Source organism: Aquarana catesbeiana, linkage group LG04, assembly GCF_042186555.1.
Source record: "Aquarana catesbeiana isolate 2022-GZ linkage group LG04, ASM4218655v1, whole genome shotgun sequence".
Taxonomy (NCBI): domain Eukaryota; kingdom Metazoa; phylum Chordata; class Amphibia; order Anura; family Ranidae; genus Aquarana; species Aquarana catesbeiana.
In genome coordinates, this window is record NC_133327.1 from 198,444,532 (window position 1) to 198,460,547 (window position 16,016).

Sequence of the window (16,016 nt, forward strand, 5' to 3'; positions counted from 1 at the left end):
AACACGAGGGGGCGGTGAAGGGGTTAACTATGTTCCCTGGGAGGTGATTCTAACTAAAGGGGGAGGGACTAACTACAGGAAGTGACAGATCGTGGTTCCTAGCTAATAGGAACCACGATCTGTCACTCCTAACAGAACATGGAAGTGTGTGTTTACACACACTCGTCCCTGTTCTGTTTCTCCTCTTCACAATCTCTCGTGGCCAGCGGTCATCACGACCATCAGCTACGAGCACCGGCATCCCCCGCTGTGCAGTGGGCGTGGGCCTGCTATCCGGACCCCACAAGCCCACCTACAGTTACGTGGTTTCGCGCGGGGGATCCAACCTGCCGCAGTATAACTGCGGCGGCTGGTCCGGAAGCAGTTAAATAAAAAAAATATAAAACTGGGATTAGTCACAAACAAAGATGTATTTTTGTCTTTGAAAAATCTGAATCTGTTACAAAGCAAGCATCGCAAACATGACTATTTAGACAGATAGAGGTGGCCAACAGGTGAAAAGCTGCGGCAGGGCTCTCCTATTGGAAAGTCCAACATGCTCGGATACTAAAGGTCTTGTAAACGCCTTTTTGTTACACTTTTTTTTTTTCTATTTTTTAGGGGGTTAAAAATGTATAAATACTAATTTTATAAAATATCTCATAAAACACTTATAAACTTGTAAACTACAAAAAAGAGATTTACATACTTTTTTCAAAATACTTTTTTTATAGTGTCCACATAAGAAAGGCATTTTTCTTGGAAGAGAATGTACTGACCCATGTCGGAATGTACATCAGTACAACATTAACCAGGGGAATAGAATGTGTGTCTGATACGAACACCATAGAAAATCATTAACCCAGAATGCTTATATTGTATCAAAAATATAATAGGCGAAGGCAGAGTTGATTAAGCTTTACTGGCTCAGTCAGAGTAGTGCTACAATGTCACTGACCTGCTGTGATAGGAGTTATGCCCCATTCACATCTGAGTGTTGTGGGAGCGTCATGTTTTTCACACTTTTTTTGGCATGTTTTGGAGCGGCACCATTCACTTGAATGGGCTCCCCCTCTCTCCAAAAACCTGTCAAAGTGACTTCCTATACCCTTTTTTTGGAGCCAACTTTGGCGTGTTTTTGGACCTTGCAATTTTGCACATTTTTCACGTGATAAACGTCCCTTTTTTTTTTTATGTGCCCTTAAGAGTGAATGGCACCCAAACGCATTTTGCATATAGTAGGTGTGAAAGGGGCCTTACTGTTGCAGGGGAGAATGGGCAGGGTGTTTTTTTTTTTTTTTTTTTTTTTTTTTTACATATATGAACACTAACCCTTTCATTTGAGCCAACTCACGTTCACATGCTACTTCATGATGAGGAAATAACTTCTGCATGAAACGTCTTTTCGCTGCCAACCAGCACTGGTCAATTGAATGGGCTCCTCAACAGAAACCTGCTACTGGGGATGTATAGCGGGGTCTATATTGGTGACCAACCCTGCTGAATACTTGTTCCCTGGCTGTTATTTTGCTCCATTAACTTGAGAATTTTATGTATCACTGATTTGCCACAGATATGCACACTAGAAGCCCTGTCTTTTATTCCTCTGCATCATTCTTATTCATTATTCTGGGTCATCGGGATGGATTTACTAAAGGGAAATAGACTGTTGCAATGAAACTTCTTGCAGCTTCGTGAATGTGATGAGAAATTTTGCTTTGTAAATGATACCAAATCATGTGCAAGAAAAAAAAAAACCACATTTTTCTTGCACATGCTTGAATGATGGAAGTCTGTATAGCTTCACCTCATTCAATAAGCCAAGAGAAAATTCCCTTGCCAAGTGAGCAGCCTATTTTCCTTAGTAAATCAACTGCATTATTTGTGTGTAGGTGTCCTTTTTAAAATAAAATCAATATGTTAAAAGCACTTGTATAATGCAAATACATTTCTAAATTAGTGCAGTGTTTAATTTTTCTATGCCAATGATTTTTGTATTTTATTAACCACTTCAGCTCCGGACCATTTGGCTGCCCAAAGACCAGAGCACTTTTTGCAATTCGGCACTGCGTCACTTTAACTGACGATTGCGCGATCGTGCGACGTGGCTTCCAAACAAAATTGACGTCCCTTTTTTTTTTTTCCCCCACAAATAGAGCTTTCTTATGGTGGTATTTGATCACCTCTGCAGTTTATTTTTTGCGCTATAAACAAAAACAAAAGAGCGACCATTTTTTTAAAAAAAGCAATATTTTTTACTTTTTTCTATAATAAATTTTCCCCAAAAATATTTTTTTCCTCAGTTTAGGCCGATATGTATTCTTCTACATAGTTTTGGTAAAAAAAAATCGCAATAGGTGTATATTGATTGGCTTGCGCAAAAGTTATAGCGTCTACAAAATAGGGGATAGTTTTATGCCTTTTTTATTATTTTTTTTACTAGTAATGGCAGCAATCTGCAATTTTTATCGGGACTGTGACATTATGGCGGACACGTCTGAAAATTTTGACAAGTTTTTGGGACCATTGGCATTTTTTACAGCGATCAATGCTATAAAATTGCATTGATTACTGTAAAAATGTCACTGGCAGTGAAGGGGTTAACCACTAGGGGGCAGTGAAGGGGTTAGGTGTGTCCAAGTGTGTGTTCTAACTGAAGGGGGGATGGGACTGTGCAGGGGAGATGACAGATCGTTGTTCATACTCTGTATGAACAGACGATCTGTCTGTTCTCCCCTCAGAGAACCGTAAACTGTGTGTTTACACACACAGATCCTGGTTCTCTGTGTGCCCCGAGCAATCACGGGAGCCCGGCGGTGATTGCGATCGCCGGGCACTCGCATCGGCTTCGTGGGCACGCACCCCCTAGTGGCCGTCTGTTACCATCGTAACATGATGGCGATTCGCGCAGCCGAGCCATGTTGCTGCAGTATAACTGTGGCGGCTGGCCGGCAAGCGGTTAACCTGCTGTATATAAACCTTTTTTATTGAACATTATGTTCTGACTGCCAAATGGTGCCAATGCACTGTTTGGCTTCACTTTCTAAAGGCAGCCATTTAGTGGGTTTAGGCCTGCTTTTACTGTTTCTGTGTAACTGACTTGGTGTAAAGGTGTATTTTTGACCAATTTATGCAGAAAAGAAAAGCAGCTTTTTTTTTTTTTCATTTTACAGAGTGCAACCTAACTGTTCAAAACTGTTTGTGAATAGGTATGCTCTTAAATGTTGGTTCATCCCACAGAATTTGTGATAAGTACACTATATAAGAACTGCTTTTGTTTATTTAAATTCTTCAAGAATGTTCTGATTTATGTTTTTCTAATTTTTTTTATATACATGCTGTTAGCAGTTATGAAAAGCTGCGTATTGTGACCAAGTCTGTTAGACCCCTCCCACACTGGGGCAGGCGGGCTTTGACGGTAAAACGACGCTTTACCATCATTTTAGCGGTGCTATTCGGCCGCTAGCGGGGTGCATTTAACCCCTGCTAGCAGCCGAATAAAGGGTTAAATGCGCTGGTGCTTTGGCAGCGGTGCCCATACATTTCAATGGGCAGGAGCGGTGTGTACACTGCTCCTTCACCGCTCCAAAGATACTGCTTGTAGGAGTTTTTTTAACGTTGTGCCAGCGCAGCCCAAGTGCTTTCACACTGGGACTGCAGGGGAGGTGTTTTTCAGGAGCTTTACAGGCGCTATTTTTAGCCCAAAAGCGTCTGACAAATGCCCCAGTGTGAAAGGGGTCTGACTTCTCATTTATGTGTGTTTTTTTATTTTGCTTATATTTTTTTTTTTTATATGTACGTGTTAGTAACATACATGCTAACTGGCATTGTGCAAGTATGTGTTACATTTAAAAAAAAAAAAAAAACAAACTTTGTTTCAGTGGCTACTGTGTAATATAGTTTGACATAATACACTGGGATGTTATTTGTGCTCCATGTGTTGTCCTGTGCTCAGTTCTTTTTCACTGCAGGGTGAACACTTTCCATCCTGTTGCCTTGGGGTTTATTTACTAAAGCTGGAGAGTGCAAAATTGGGCTAATTTCTGCATAGACACCAATCCTCTTCCAGGTTTTATTACCAAAGCTTAAAGCGGGATTCCGGGCAGCTAATTTTTTTTTTTTTTTGAAAGTCAGCAGCTACAAACACTGTAGCTGCTGACTTTAAATAAGTAGATTTACCTGTCCTGGGTGCCCGCAATGTCAGCCTCCCCAGGCCGACCCGTCCCTCGGCTCTCGGGTCCTGGCACCGCCATCTTAAGTAAGAGAAACAGGCAGTGGAGCCTTGCGAGGGGTGCGGCGCTTTGTGAATGGAATGCAATGTGTTGTGGGACACACGCAATTCCCATAACACACAGCGCCCCATTCCCCCAGAAGACAACGCAGAAGACTGAAGATCACCGCAGTGTAGGAGGAGGCAGATTAGGAAGACTGCCTAGCAACAGCCATTTCACGTAATTAAAAAACATTTTTTTTTTTTCCTCCTTTTTTTTTTTTTTTTTTTTTTTTTTTTTTTTTTGTGCAATTTTTTTTTTTTTCAGGGTGGACCTCCACTTTAATTGAACAAGCTGAGGTTAGAAGCTGATTGGTTACTATGCAATAGTGAGCCTGATTTTTCACTTTCCATCTTTTAGTAAATAAACCTCCTTATGTCATGTGCTGTCTTTTTGTAGCCTACTCATAACACCATGTATTCTACACAGGGATCAATAAATCCTAGGGGCAGTAATTGTTGATTTTCTTCACAGCTTTCAGTGAGGTAAACTGAGCACAAATGTAACCCTTTATGAAAAAGGCTGTAATATACTTCACTGAAACGCATGGAAAATGTTTAACTTCATAAAACAAACTTCTCTAAAGCAGTAGCTGTCTGTTGATTTTCATCAATGCATTTGTTGACACTCAGGCCAAATATCAGCCTGCTGAGTCTTGTGACATTTTAAAACTTGACAGTGTGGAGTACTGTATTTAGCAATAACTGCTTGTAAATGGAGCTACAACACTAAACTAATTAAAATGATTCTATTAAAGCTGGGAGAGTATGTGTCTTTTTTTTTATATATATTCTGCAGCTGTTTTGTTTTAGTTTGAAATTAATTGTGCAGTGTGAAAAATCCTCATTTTAATTTGGTAAAGCTTTCAAAATGACTTATCAATTGTGTAATGTGAAAAATTATCTACAATACTGTATATCCTAAGAGAGAGAAGGCTTCAGATGTAATGGTGCATGTAATTACAATTCTTCAGAATTTTCTGATGTCCTAATGGACTGACCTAACATTAGCTTATGATCAAGTATTACATTTACTTGCTGAACAGGTATGTAAAGGAATACGTGACTTCTGTATTGCAGCCCTTAATTGGGCAGATTTAATTTGTGCTTTTATTACATGTGTCCTGTCACTGTAATATAAATGACAGATATATAATTGGGATCACGAGGGCCTTTTATTTTAGGAAATGTTCTGGAATACCCACTGTAGTCTTAAAACTGACCAAAGACCCCAGATATTTTGTCAGGCTAAAGGTTTTATTGCACAGTAATAACTTTTCTTGTGCTTTGTGTAATGTCTAATGTATACACTCGTTGATCACTTCACTGTATTTAAAGATTATGTAACAGGATTATAGCCTTAGTATTTGGGCTAATTGAGATGACCTTGTTATGTGAACATGAAACAGTTTGAGCCTTTCAAATCCTAATATATGTAGCCAAGGCCCATTGCACAAGTTAAAAAAAAGCCATTACCTGTTGTGTTGGTGGCACATTGATGTCTTTCTTTTTTTTTTTTTTTCTCTTTCTTTTTCTTTCCTCTTATTGATAAACTCAAGGCTGTATTTACATTACATGGGATTGGGAATGCATGTAGCACATATTGGCATGCAATGTGATTTTGTAGCTCTGGATTTAATTGTCTTAATGGGAAAATGACGGTAACTTCTGTAACTGCAATGTGCGGTCACCTGTTCTTGACTGGCTTACTGTTATTTTATTTCCTTCCTATTGGTTTTATAGAACCCATATAGGGGGTGACACACATGTGCACGTTAGGGGTTTGAACTCTAAAACCAGATACAATAATTTGCTTGTCATGATCATTAATTTATTTCAGTGGCCCAGATGCATAAAAGATGCTTCAAAAGACTGAACTAAGAATGATGATAGTAGACAAATCTAAACCTTGACCCAGAGACAATTTACTTAAACATTGACCTTACAGGTATAGGGAATGTAAGCAGGTGCATGCATTATTCCCTAGCATAAACTTGTGCTCAACAGTTTGCTCACAGATAAGAACAGTGCACAATTTGAGTGCACTATGTTCACAGTTTTTTTGTGGTGAAAAGACAAGTGGCAACTCACAATGTAACAGTTAAAATCAGGCTCATCACATAGTAAGGGCTTCCGATGGACAGTCTCAAAACAGCAGGGAACCACAGACCAAGATAGGAGTATTGGGTGGATACACCTGCAGGACCAAGAAAACACATCAGGGGGGGGACTAGTGTGTTGTTTTTTTTTGTTTTTGTTTTTTTTGTTTTTTTTGTTTTTTTGTTTTTTTTGTTTTTTTTTGTTTTTTTTTTTTGTTTTTTTTTTTTTTTTTGGTTCTGCAGGTGTATCGACCCAGTATTCCTATCTTGGTCTGAGGTTCCCAGCTGTTGTGAGACTGTCCATCGGAAGCCCTTACTCTGTGATGAGCCTGATTTTAACAGTCACAATGTGATTTGCCTTTTCACCACAATAAATCTGTTAACATGGTGCACTCAGATTACACACTGCTACTGTTCTTATCTACTTGCCTAGAGATACTTCAGTCTCTTCAGAGGCTCTGCATCTGGTGCATTGAGATCAGCGGAAAGTTATCCTGAACACTCCGATTGGACGCTATGAACTTTTTGCTGTTCCGCATAGACTTTTATGTACATACAATACTTATTGCGCCATATACCCCATTACTACTGTATACATCAAAAGTTTGCATACCCTGGCAGGAATTGTGGAATGTTGGCATTAAAATTGAAAATATGACTAATCCATGCCAAAAAAAACTTATTGAAGGCTAGTGATCATATGAAGCCATTCATTATCGCATAGTTGTTTGGCTCCTTTTTTAAATGGTAATGATAGAAATCATCCCAATGGCCTTGATCAAACGTTTACATACCCTGGAATGTTTGGCCTTGGTACAGACACACAGAGGTTAAAATGGTAATTTAAGGTTAATTTCCCACAGCTGTAGATTTTTAAATTGCAATTGGTGTGTGTATAAATTGTAAATTAGCTTTCATGTGAATGCACTGCGCAGGCTGGATACTGAGCCATGGAGAGCAGAAAAGAACTTTCAAACAACCTGCGTAACAAGATAATGGAATTTTTTTTAAAGATAGGAAAAGGATTCAATAAAGGCTTAAATTTGGCAGTAAGTACTGTTCAATCACTTATTAACCACTAGGCGTCCGCGCTATAGCTGAAAGACGGCTACAGCGCGGACTCCAATTGCCGGGAGGGCGTCCCTGGACGTCCTCCTGTTCACTTCCGCGATGCGCGCTCCCGCGGGTGCGCGTCGGGGAAGTTTTGTGCTGGCCGTGTCCCTCGGACACAGCCAGTCACAGATCACCGTAAACGGCCAATGACAGCGGCCGTTTACAGTGCGATCGCTCTGCCAATGAGAGAGGATCTCATATGTAAACATATGAGATCCTCTCTCATCGCCGGCTCTCCCTCCTCACACAGAGACAGCGTGTGAGGAGGGAGAGCGAACCGCTGCGGCGGTAAGTAAACAGAAAAAAAAAAAGTCAGCACTGTTATCTGTCCTGCCATCTGCCCCTGCCATCTGTCCCTGCTGTCATGTCCCTGCCATCTGTCCCCAGTGCCACGTATAAGTGCCATCTGTCATCAGTGCCACATAGTGCCATCTGTCATCAGTGTCACGTGTCATTAGTGCCACGTATCAGTGCCATCTGTCGTCAGTGTCATCAGTGCCTCGTATTAGTGCCATCTGTCATCAGTGCCACGTATTAGTGCCGTCTGTCATCAGTGCCACGTATTAGTGCCATCTGTCATCAGTGCCATTTGTCATCAGCGCCACGTGTCATCAGTGCCACAAATTAGTGTCATCAGTGTCACGTGTCATCAGTGCCACGTATTAGTGCCATCTGTCATCAGTGCCATGTATTAGTGCCATCTGTCATCAGTGCCACGTATTAGTGCCATCTGTCATCAGTGCCATGTATTAGTGCCATCTGTCATCAGTGTGAGTGCCACGTATCAGTGCCATCTGTCATCAGTGCCACGTATCAGTGCCATTTGTCATCAGTGTCACATGTCATTGTCCTGGTTCTCCAGGGCCTTCAAAAGTGTAATAGGTAGTCAACAAATTAGATGTGTAATTTATGCTCCTAGAACACGTGATGGTGCTCCCTGCATGTTGGGCCTCTCTGTGGCCAGGCTGTCAAAAAGTCCCACACATGTGGTATCGTAACACTCAGGAGGAGTAGCAGAATGTATTTTGGGGTGTCATTTGTGGTATACACATGCCATGTGAGAGAAATAACCTATTACAATGACAATTTTGTGGGGGAAAAAAATAAAAAATAAATAAATCTTCATTTTGCAAAGAATTGTGGGAAAAAATGACAACATCAAAAACCTCCCCATGCCTCTTACTAAATACCTTGGAATGTCTACTTTCAAAAAAGGGGTCATTTGGGGGGTATTTGTACTTTCCTAACTTGTTCCGGTCGCAAGAAATGAGATAGGCCACCAGTACGTCAGGTGTGATCAATTTTTTATGATTTGCACCACATCTTGTAGACTCTCTAACTTTCACAAAGACCAAATAATATCCACTAATTTGGGTTATTTTTACCAAAGATATGTAGCAGTATAAATCGTGGCCAAAATTTATGAAGAAAAATTACTAATTTGCAAAATTTTATCACAGAAACAAAGAAAAATGCGTTTTTTTTTCAAAATTTTTGGTCTTTTTTCATTTATAGCGCAAAAAATAAAAAACCCAGAGGTGATCAAATACCACCAAAATAAAGCTCTATTTGTATGAAAAAAAGGACAAAAAATTCATTTGGGTACAGTATTGTATGACTGAGTAATTATCATTCAAAGTGTGAGAGTGCTGAAAGCTGAAAATTGGTCTGGTCACGAGGGGGGTTTAAGTGCCCAGTTGTCAAGTGGTTAAGTAGTGGAAAATTCTGGGATCTCTTGATACCAAAACAAGGTCAGGTAGACCCAGAAAGATTGCAGCCACAACTGCCAGAGGAATTGTACAGGATCCAAATAAAAACCCACAGGTAACCTCAGAAGCAATACAGTCTGCTCTGGAAAAAGACGATGTGGTTGTCTTTAGGGAACACAATACGTTAACAAAAATTACCTGCATGGTTGAGTTGCCAGAACGAAGCCTTTATTGCGCTAATGCCACAAAAAAGCCCGGTGAGACACATCAAGGTGTTGGGCAAAGGTGAACCCCCTGGATGTTTGAGACTGTGACTATGTTTTTATCATAGGCTTATTGGACAGTCCATTCATCCTAAATACATAAGTGACATGACTATGTATAGCGTTTTGTTTGTATACATGAATGTATGGTGTTATATTATGATTATAATACTTATATACACTCACTGGCCACTATATTAGGTACACCTTGCTAGTACCAGGTTGAACCCCTTTTGCCTTCAGAACTGCCTTAATTCTTCATGGCAAATCAGTGTTTCTCAACTTTTTTTTCAGTCTTCAGGCATCCCTGTCCAAGGATTGGTTCACGTTATATAGGGCGCAAAACGTGCAAAATCGTGCTCGTTTGTAACACACAAATGCTCTGCTCTTTAGGAGTGCCATTAACCCTTAATGGTACCCCACACATTGACAAACACGGGGTGCTTTTGTTGCGGTGCAATTTTAAAAAAAGGATCCGGGACTTCTTTCCCTGCATTACTGTGGGTAGGAAAGCCTATTGAAATTAATGGGCTGCCCTGCACGCAGCCACACAGATGTGAACCAAGGGCTTGTTCACATGTCAGGTTGGAGGGGCGGTAAAACCACATGGTTGAACTGTTTTTACCACCCCCAACTACTCCCCCTTTAGCTGCAGAGGCAGGGGAGCAGGATTAAAAGTAATATATATATATATATATATATATATATATATATATATATATATACACATTTACATGCGCGCACACATATACAGACATGTACACACACATGTGTACATGGACACATGTACCCACAGACACAGCCCTTTTCAAAAAACAGAAACCTTTTCAAAAAAATTCTAGCACCGTACCTTTCCTTCACACAGCCAGGTACTGCACTGTAGGGGGGAGCAGAGAGCACAGCACACTCCCCCCTTCTTTTAGTTACATAGTAGGTGAGGTTGAAAAAAGACACAAGTCCATCAAGTCCAACCTATGTGTGTGATTATGTGTCAGTATTACATTATATATCCCTGTATGTTGCGGTCATTTAGGTGCTTATCTAATAGTTTCTTGAAGCTATCGATGCTACCTGCTGAGACCACCGCCTGTGGAAGGGAATTCCACATCCTTGCCGCTCTTATAGTAAAGAACCCTCTACGTAGTTTAAGGTTAAACCTCTTTTCTTCTAATTTTAATGAGTGGCCGCGAGTCTTGTTAAACTCTCTTCTGCGAAAAAGTTTTATTTCTATTGTAGGGTCACCAGTACGGTATTTGTATATTGAAATCATCCCCTCTCAAGCGTCTCTTCTCCAGAGAGAATAAGTTGAGTGCTTACAACCTTTCCTCATAACTAAGATCCTCCACACCCTTTATTAGCTTTGTTGCCCTTCTTTGTACTCGCTCCATTTCCAGTACATCCTTCCTGAGGACTGGTGCCCAGAACTGGACAGCATACTCCAGGTGCGGCCGGACCAGAGTCTTGTAGAGTGGGAGAATTATCATTTTATCTCTGGAGTTGATCCCCTTTTTAATGCATGCCAATATTCTGTTTGCTTTGTTAGCAGCAGCTTGGCATTGCATGCCATTGCTGAGCCTATCATCTACTAGGACCCCCAGGTCCTTTTCCATCCTAGATTCCCCCAGAGGTTCTCCCCCCAGTGTATAGATTGCATTCATATTTTTGCCACCCAAATGCATTATTTTACATTTTTTGCCATGTAGTTGCCCACCCCATTAATTTGTTCAGATCTTTTTGCAAGGTTTCCACATCCTGCGGAGAAGTTATTGCCCTGCTTAGCTTAGTATCGTCTGCAAATACAGAGATTGAACTGTTTATCCCATCCTCCAGGTCGTTTATGACAAAATTAAATAGGACTGGTCCCAGCACAGAACCCTGGGGAACCCCATTACCCACCCCTGACCATTCCGAGTACTCCCCATTTATCACCACCCTCTAAACTCGCCCTCGTAGCCAGTTTTCAATCCATGTACTCACCCTATGGTCCATGCCAACGGACCTTATTTTGTACAGTAAACGTTTATGGGGAACTGTGTCAAATGCTTTTTCAAAATCCAGATACACCACGTCTACGGGCCTTCCTTTATCTAGATGGCAACTCACCTCCTCATAGAAGGTTAGTAGATTGGTTTGGCAAGAATGATTCTTCATGAATCCATGCTAATTACTGCTAATGATACCGTTCTTATTACTAAAATCTTGTATATAGTCCCTTATCATCCCCTCCAAGAGTTTACATACTATTGATGTTAGGCTAACTGGTCTGTAATTCCCAGGGATGTATTTTGGGCCCCTTTTAAATATTGGTGCTACATTGGCTTTTCTCCAATCAGCTGGTACTATACCAGTCAGTAGACTGTCTGTAAAAATTAGGAACAACTGTCTGGCAATCACTTGACTGAGTTCCCTAAGTACCCTCGGATGCAAGCCATCTGGTCCCGGTGATTTATTAATGTTAAGTTTCTCAAGTGTAATTTTAATTCTGTTCTCTGTTACCATGGAGGTGCTTCCTGTGTTGTGTCATGAGGATAAATACTGCAGTTTTGGTTACTGAAGCCCCCCGATTCACTCGTGAAGACTGAGGAGAAGAATAAATTCAATACCTTCGCCATCTCCCCATCCTTTGTAACCAGATGTCCTTCCTCATTCTTTATGGGGCCAATATGGTCTGTCCTCCCTTTTTTACTGTTAACATACTTAAAGAATTTCTTGGGATTTTTTTTGCTCTCCTCTGCTGTGTCTTTCATGTTCTATCTTAGCCGTCCTAATTGCACCATTACATTTCTTGTTGCATTCTTTATAAAGTCTGAATGCTGATGATGATCCCTCAACCTCGTATTTTTTGAAGGCCTTCTCCTTTGCTTTTTTATGCATTTTTACATTGGAGTTAAGCCATCCAGGGCTTTTGTTCGCTCTTTTAAATTTATTACCCAATGCGATACATTTGCTAATGCCCTTATTTAATATGCTTTTATATTCTTTGTTCCTAATATTTTATCCCAATTTATGCCTTTTAGCAAGGTTTGTAGTTTAGGGAAGTTGGCTCTTTTGAATTCAGTGTCTTTGTATTCCCTTTATGTTTCCTATTAATGTGATTTATACTTAAACTAATTGACCTGTGATCGCTGTTACCTAAATTGCCCCGTATTTCCACATCCGTGATCAGGTCTGTATTGTTGGTAATCAGTAGATCCAGTAATGTTTTATTTCTAGTTGGTGCGTCTACCATCTGACCCATAAAATTGTCCTGCAAGACATTAAGGAACTGGCGAGCCTTAAATGAATGCGCGGTTCCCTCCGCTCAGTCTATGTCTGGATAATTAAAATCCCCCATTATGATAACACTTCCCATCTTTGCTGCTAATCTAAATTGTGATAGGAGATCTGTCTCCACTTCCTCCCTCAGGTTAGGGGGCCTATAACATACTCCCAGTATTATTTTCCCCTTAGCTTCATCCCTTTGGAGCTCTACCCATAGGGAGGAGGTGGAATCCTTATGGGTAGAGCTCCAAAGGCTCGCCAGTTCCTTAATGTCTTGCAGGACATCCCTCAGTGATGTAATCTCTCACATTCACTTGTACATTATTCTTGATATATAGGCATACCCCTCCCCCTTTTTTACCCTCTCTATCCTTGCGGTAAAGGGTATACCCCTGAATTTTTGCCAGACAATCATGAGTGCCGTTGAACCAGGTCTCTGAAATTCCAACAAAATCCAAATCCTCCTCGTACAACAGTATCTCTAGTTCACCCATCTTGTCCGCCATGCTCCTGGCATTGGTGAACATGCCACATAGTTTAGACCGGTCTCATATTGTCCTTCACAGTGGCGATGTACAGTACATTAGGGGATCGGGCTCACCTGACAGCCCTTCTCTCCCATGATCCTGTGGCACACCTGAGGACCTCTGGCTTCACACTGGTTGAGAAATGCTGGCAGATTCAACAAGATGTTGGAACAATTTCTCAGAGATTTTGGTCCATATTGACATGACAGCTTCATGTAGTGGCCGCAGATTTGTCGGCTGCCTATCCATGATGTGAATTTCCCATTCCACCACATCCCAAAAGTGCTCTATTGGATTGAGATCTTGTGCCTGTGGAGTACAGATTGTCATGTTCAAGAAACCAGTGGTGAAATGATTTGAGCTTTGTGATATGATGCATTATCCAGCTGGAAGTAGCCATCAGAAGATGGATACATTATAGTCATAAAGGGATGGACATGATCAGCAACAATACTCAGGTAGGCCATGGTGTTTAACCACTTTACTCCCTTTCATGACCAGGCCTTTTTTTGTGATACCGCACTGCGTTGCTTTAACTGACGATTGCATGGTAGTGCGACGCTGTACGCAAATAAAATGTATATCCTTTTTTCCCCACCAATAGAGCTTTCTATTTTATCACTGCTTTGGTTTTTATTTTTTGAGTTACAAACAAAGAACCAGGAGTGAGGAGCCTGTTGATGATCCTGCCTGCACCTCCAGTACCTTTGAATCTGGCGACCCCCCCCCCCCCGGGAAAGACAACCCTGCTTGCTGCTCGGAGCCCCCAGGAAGCGGTGAAGGACGAGCGGTGAGCGTAGGGCAGAAAGAGCTGAGTGCAGCCAACCACCTGGAGGGCAGCGTGAGACAAGCAACGTGTAGGAGGTGCCGAGAGGGAGAGGAGGGGAGAGCATGGTACTCAGGTGGCGGAGGCAGAGGAACAGACAGCATTGGCCCAAACCAGGGGGAGCGCACAACAGCCTTGGTCCCCAGTTAATGGCTCCCAGCTTAGCCTCTAGCCCCCGGCCCTGCTTGAGGATATACAGGAGGGGTAAACGGACAGACTAGAGAGAACACCCCGAGTATGGCAGTAAGCCCTGAAGCCGACACCAGCACCTGCAAGACACTAACTGCAAAAGGGGTGAGTCAAGTTTTTCTCCTTACTGTGTATGCTGGAACTGTGATATTCCCTTGAAGATATAGCTTATCAGGAGTAGTCTGTGAGAGAGACTAACCTGATAGAGAGACTGTTGGAGATTGGGTGAAAATTTAAAAATCTAAGGAAGCTTGGGCAGAGGCACCATATCAACTGAGTGGGCTGAAGGATTGGGGCCCCTGGTTTCACTCCTTACCCCCCCACGCACTCCCTCATATATTACCTGCAAGCAAAGAGAAAAAAGGGAAGAGAGTTCTGGTGAAGGCGGGGGAGCCTTTGGGAAGAAGCACAGAGCCACAGTTAATTACCAAAAGTATCTGTAAAGAGCACTTGTGAGGACCACAATTCCTCCTGCGGGAGAAACAAGAAAGGGAACACTGCCTCCCAGGATAGTATATGTATCGATACATATAGTTCCCCTTACACAGAATAAAATGAGAGGTAAACCAACCAGAGGAGCAGGAAGGATTTCACCTCCTAAAGTATACGCCAGTCCAGGTACAATTAAGAAGTACATGATGCAAGAAAGGGGTAAAGAAAGTCCTGGTAAACCGCTGGGGACTAAGAGCAAAATTGGGCAAAGCAGAAAATCTACGGGAGCAAATAGCTCAACGCATGTAAATGAAGAGTATGAGGAAGAAAATGAAGAAGAACAAAGAATTAAAAAACAGCTTCCAACTAAAATCGAAATGGCAGAAATGTTCCTAAGATTAGAACAATCCTTAAGGAGATATGGCCACTTTACATGGGGACCTTAATCAAATACTAAAAAGAGTAGAAGAAACAGAGGGAAAACTGGAGTCACAAGCGGCAGAAATAACAGAACTTAAAGAACAGATGAAAAAGGTACAGATGGAACAGAGAAATATGATGTATAAAGTTGAAGATCAGGAAAACCTGCAACAGAAGGAAACATTTTATGAATCCGGGGTTTACCCGAAACACAAGAAGAAGAGTTACAAGATAAAATGGATAAAGTATTTGGCCCATTGCTGAGAAAACCAACAACTGAAAAAATGTAATTTGAAAGAATACACAGAATTAGAAAACCGGTGGACATGGCGGGAGAAATCCCGAGCGACGTTATCATGAGATTTCACAATTATAAAGGCAAACAGCAGATCTGGGAAGGTTTAAAAGCCAAACATCTGGTAAAATATGAAGAAACTGCATTATAGGTATACCTGGACTTGGCAGCAGAAAAGTTGGCAAGGAGAAGAGTAAACCTTTACAGGAACAAATGAAGGCTCGCAACATCTAGTACTCTTGGTATTCCTCTGCCTGTCTAATAGGACGAAAGAGAGGTCGTTCAACCTTAAGGTTCCCAGAAGAAACTGAAAGATTTTGTAAAACCCTGGAAATCCCAGGCTCTTGGGAAGTACAAGAGAGAACAATAAATACTGTTGAACAACAACAAGGGTACTTGGTCCCAAAGAAGAAGAAAGCAACAACGAAAAAAAAAACATAGGAGAAAATATAGCTGGAAAATAAAAGAAGAACAACATTGGGGAAGGGGGGGTTTGGGGAGTGGGAGGAAAAGAAAAAAACAAAATGAAACGGGTCATAGGGGGTAGAGAGGGCTTTGGGGGCCCCCTCAAGTAGAGGGGGCAACAGCTTGGGCTGGGGTGCAAAAACAGAGCTCAACCTCAAGGGAAGAGAA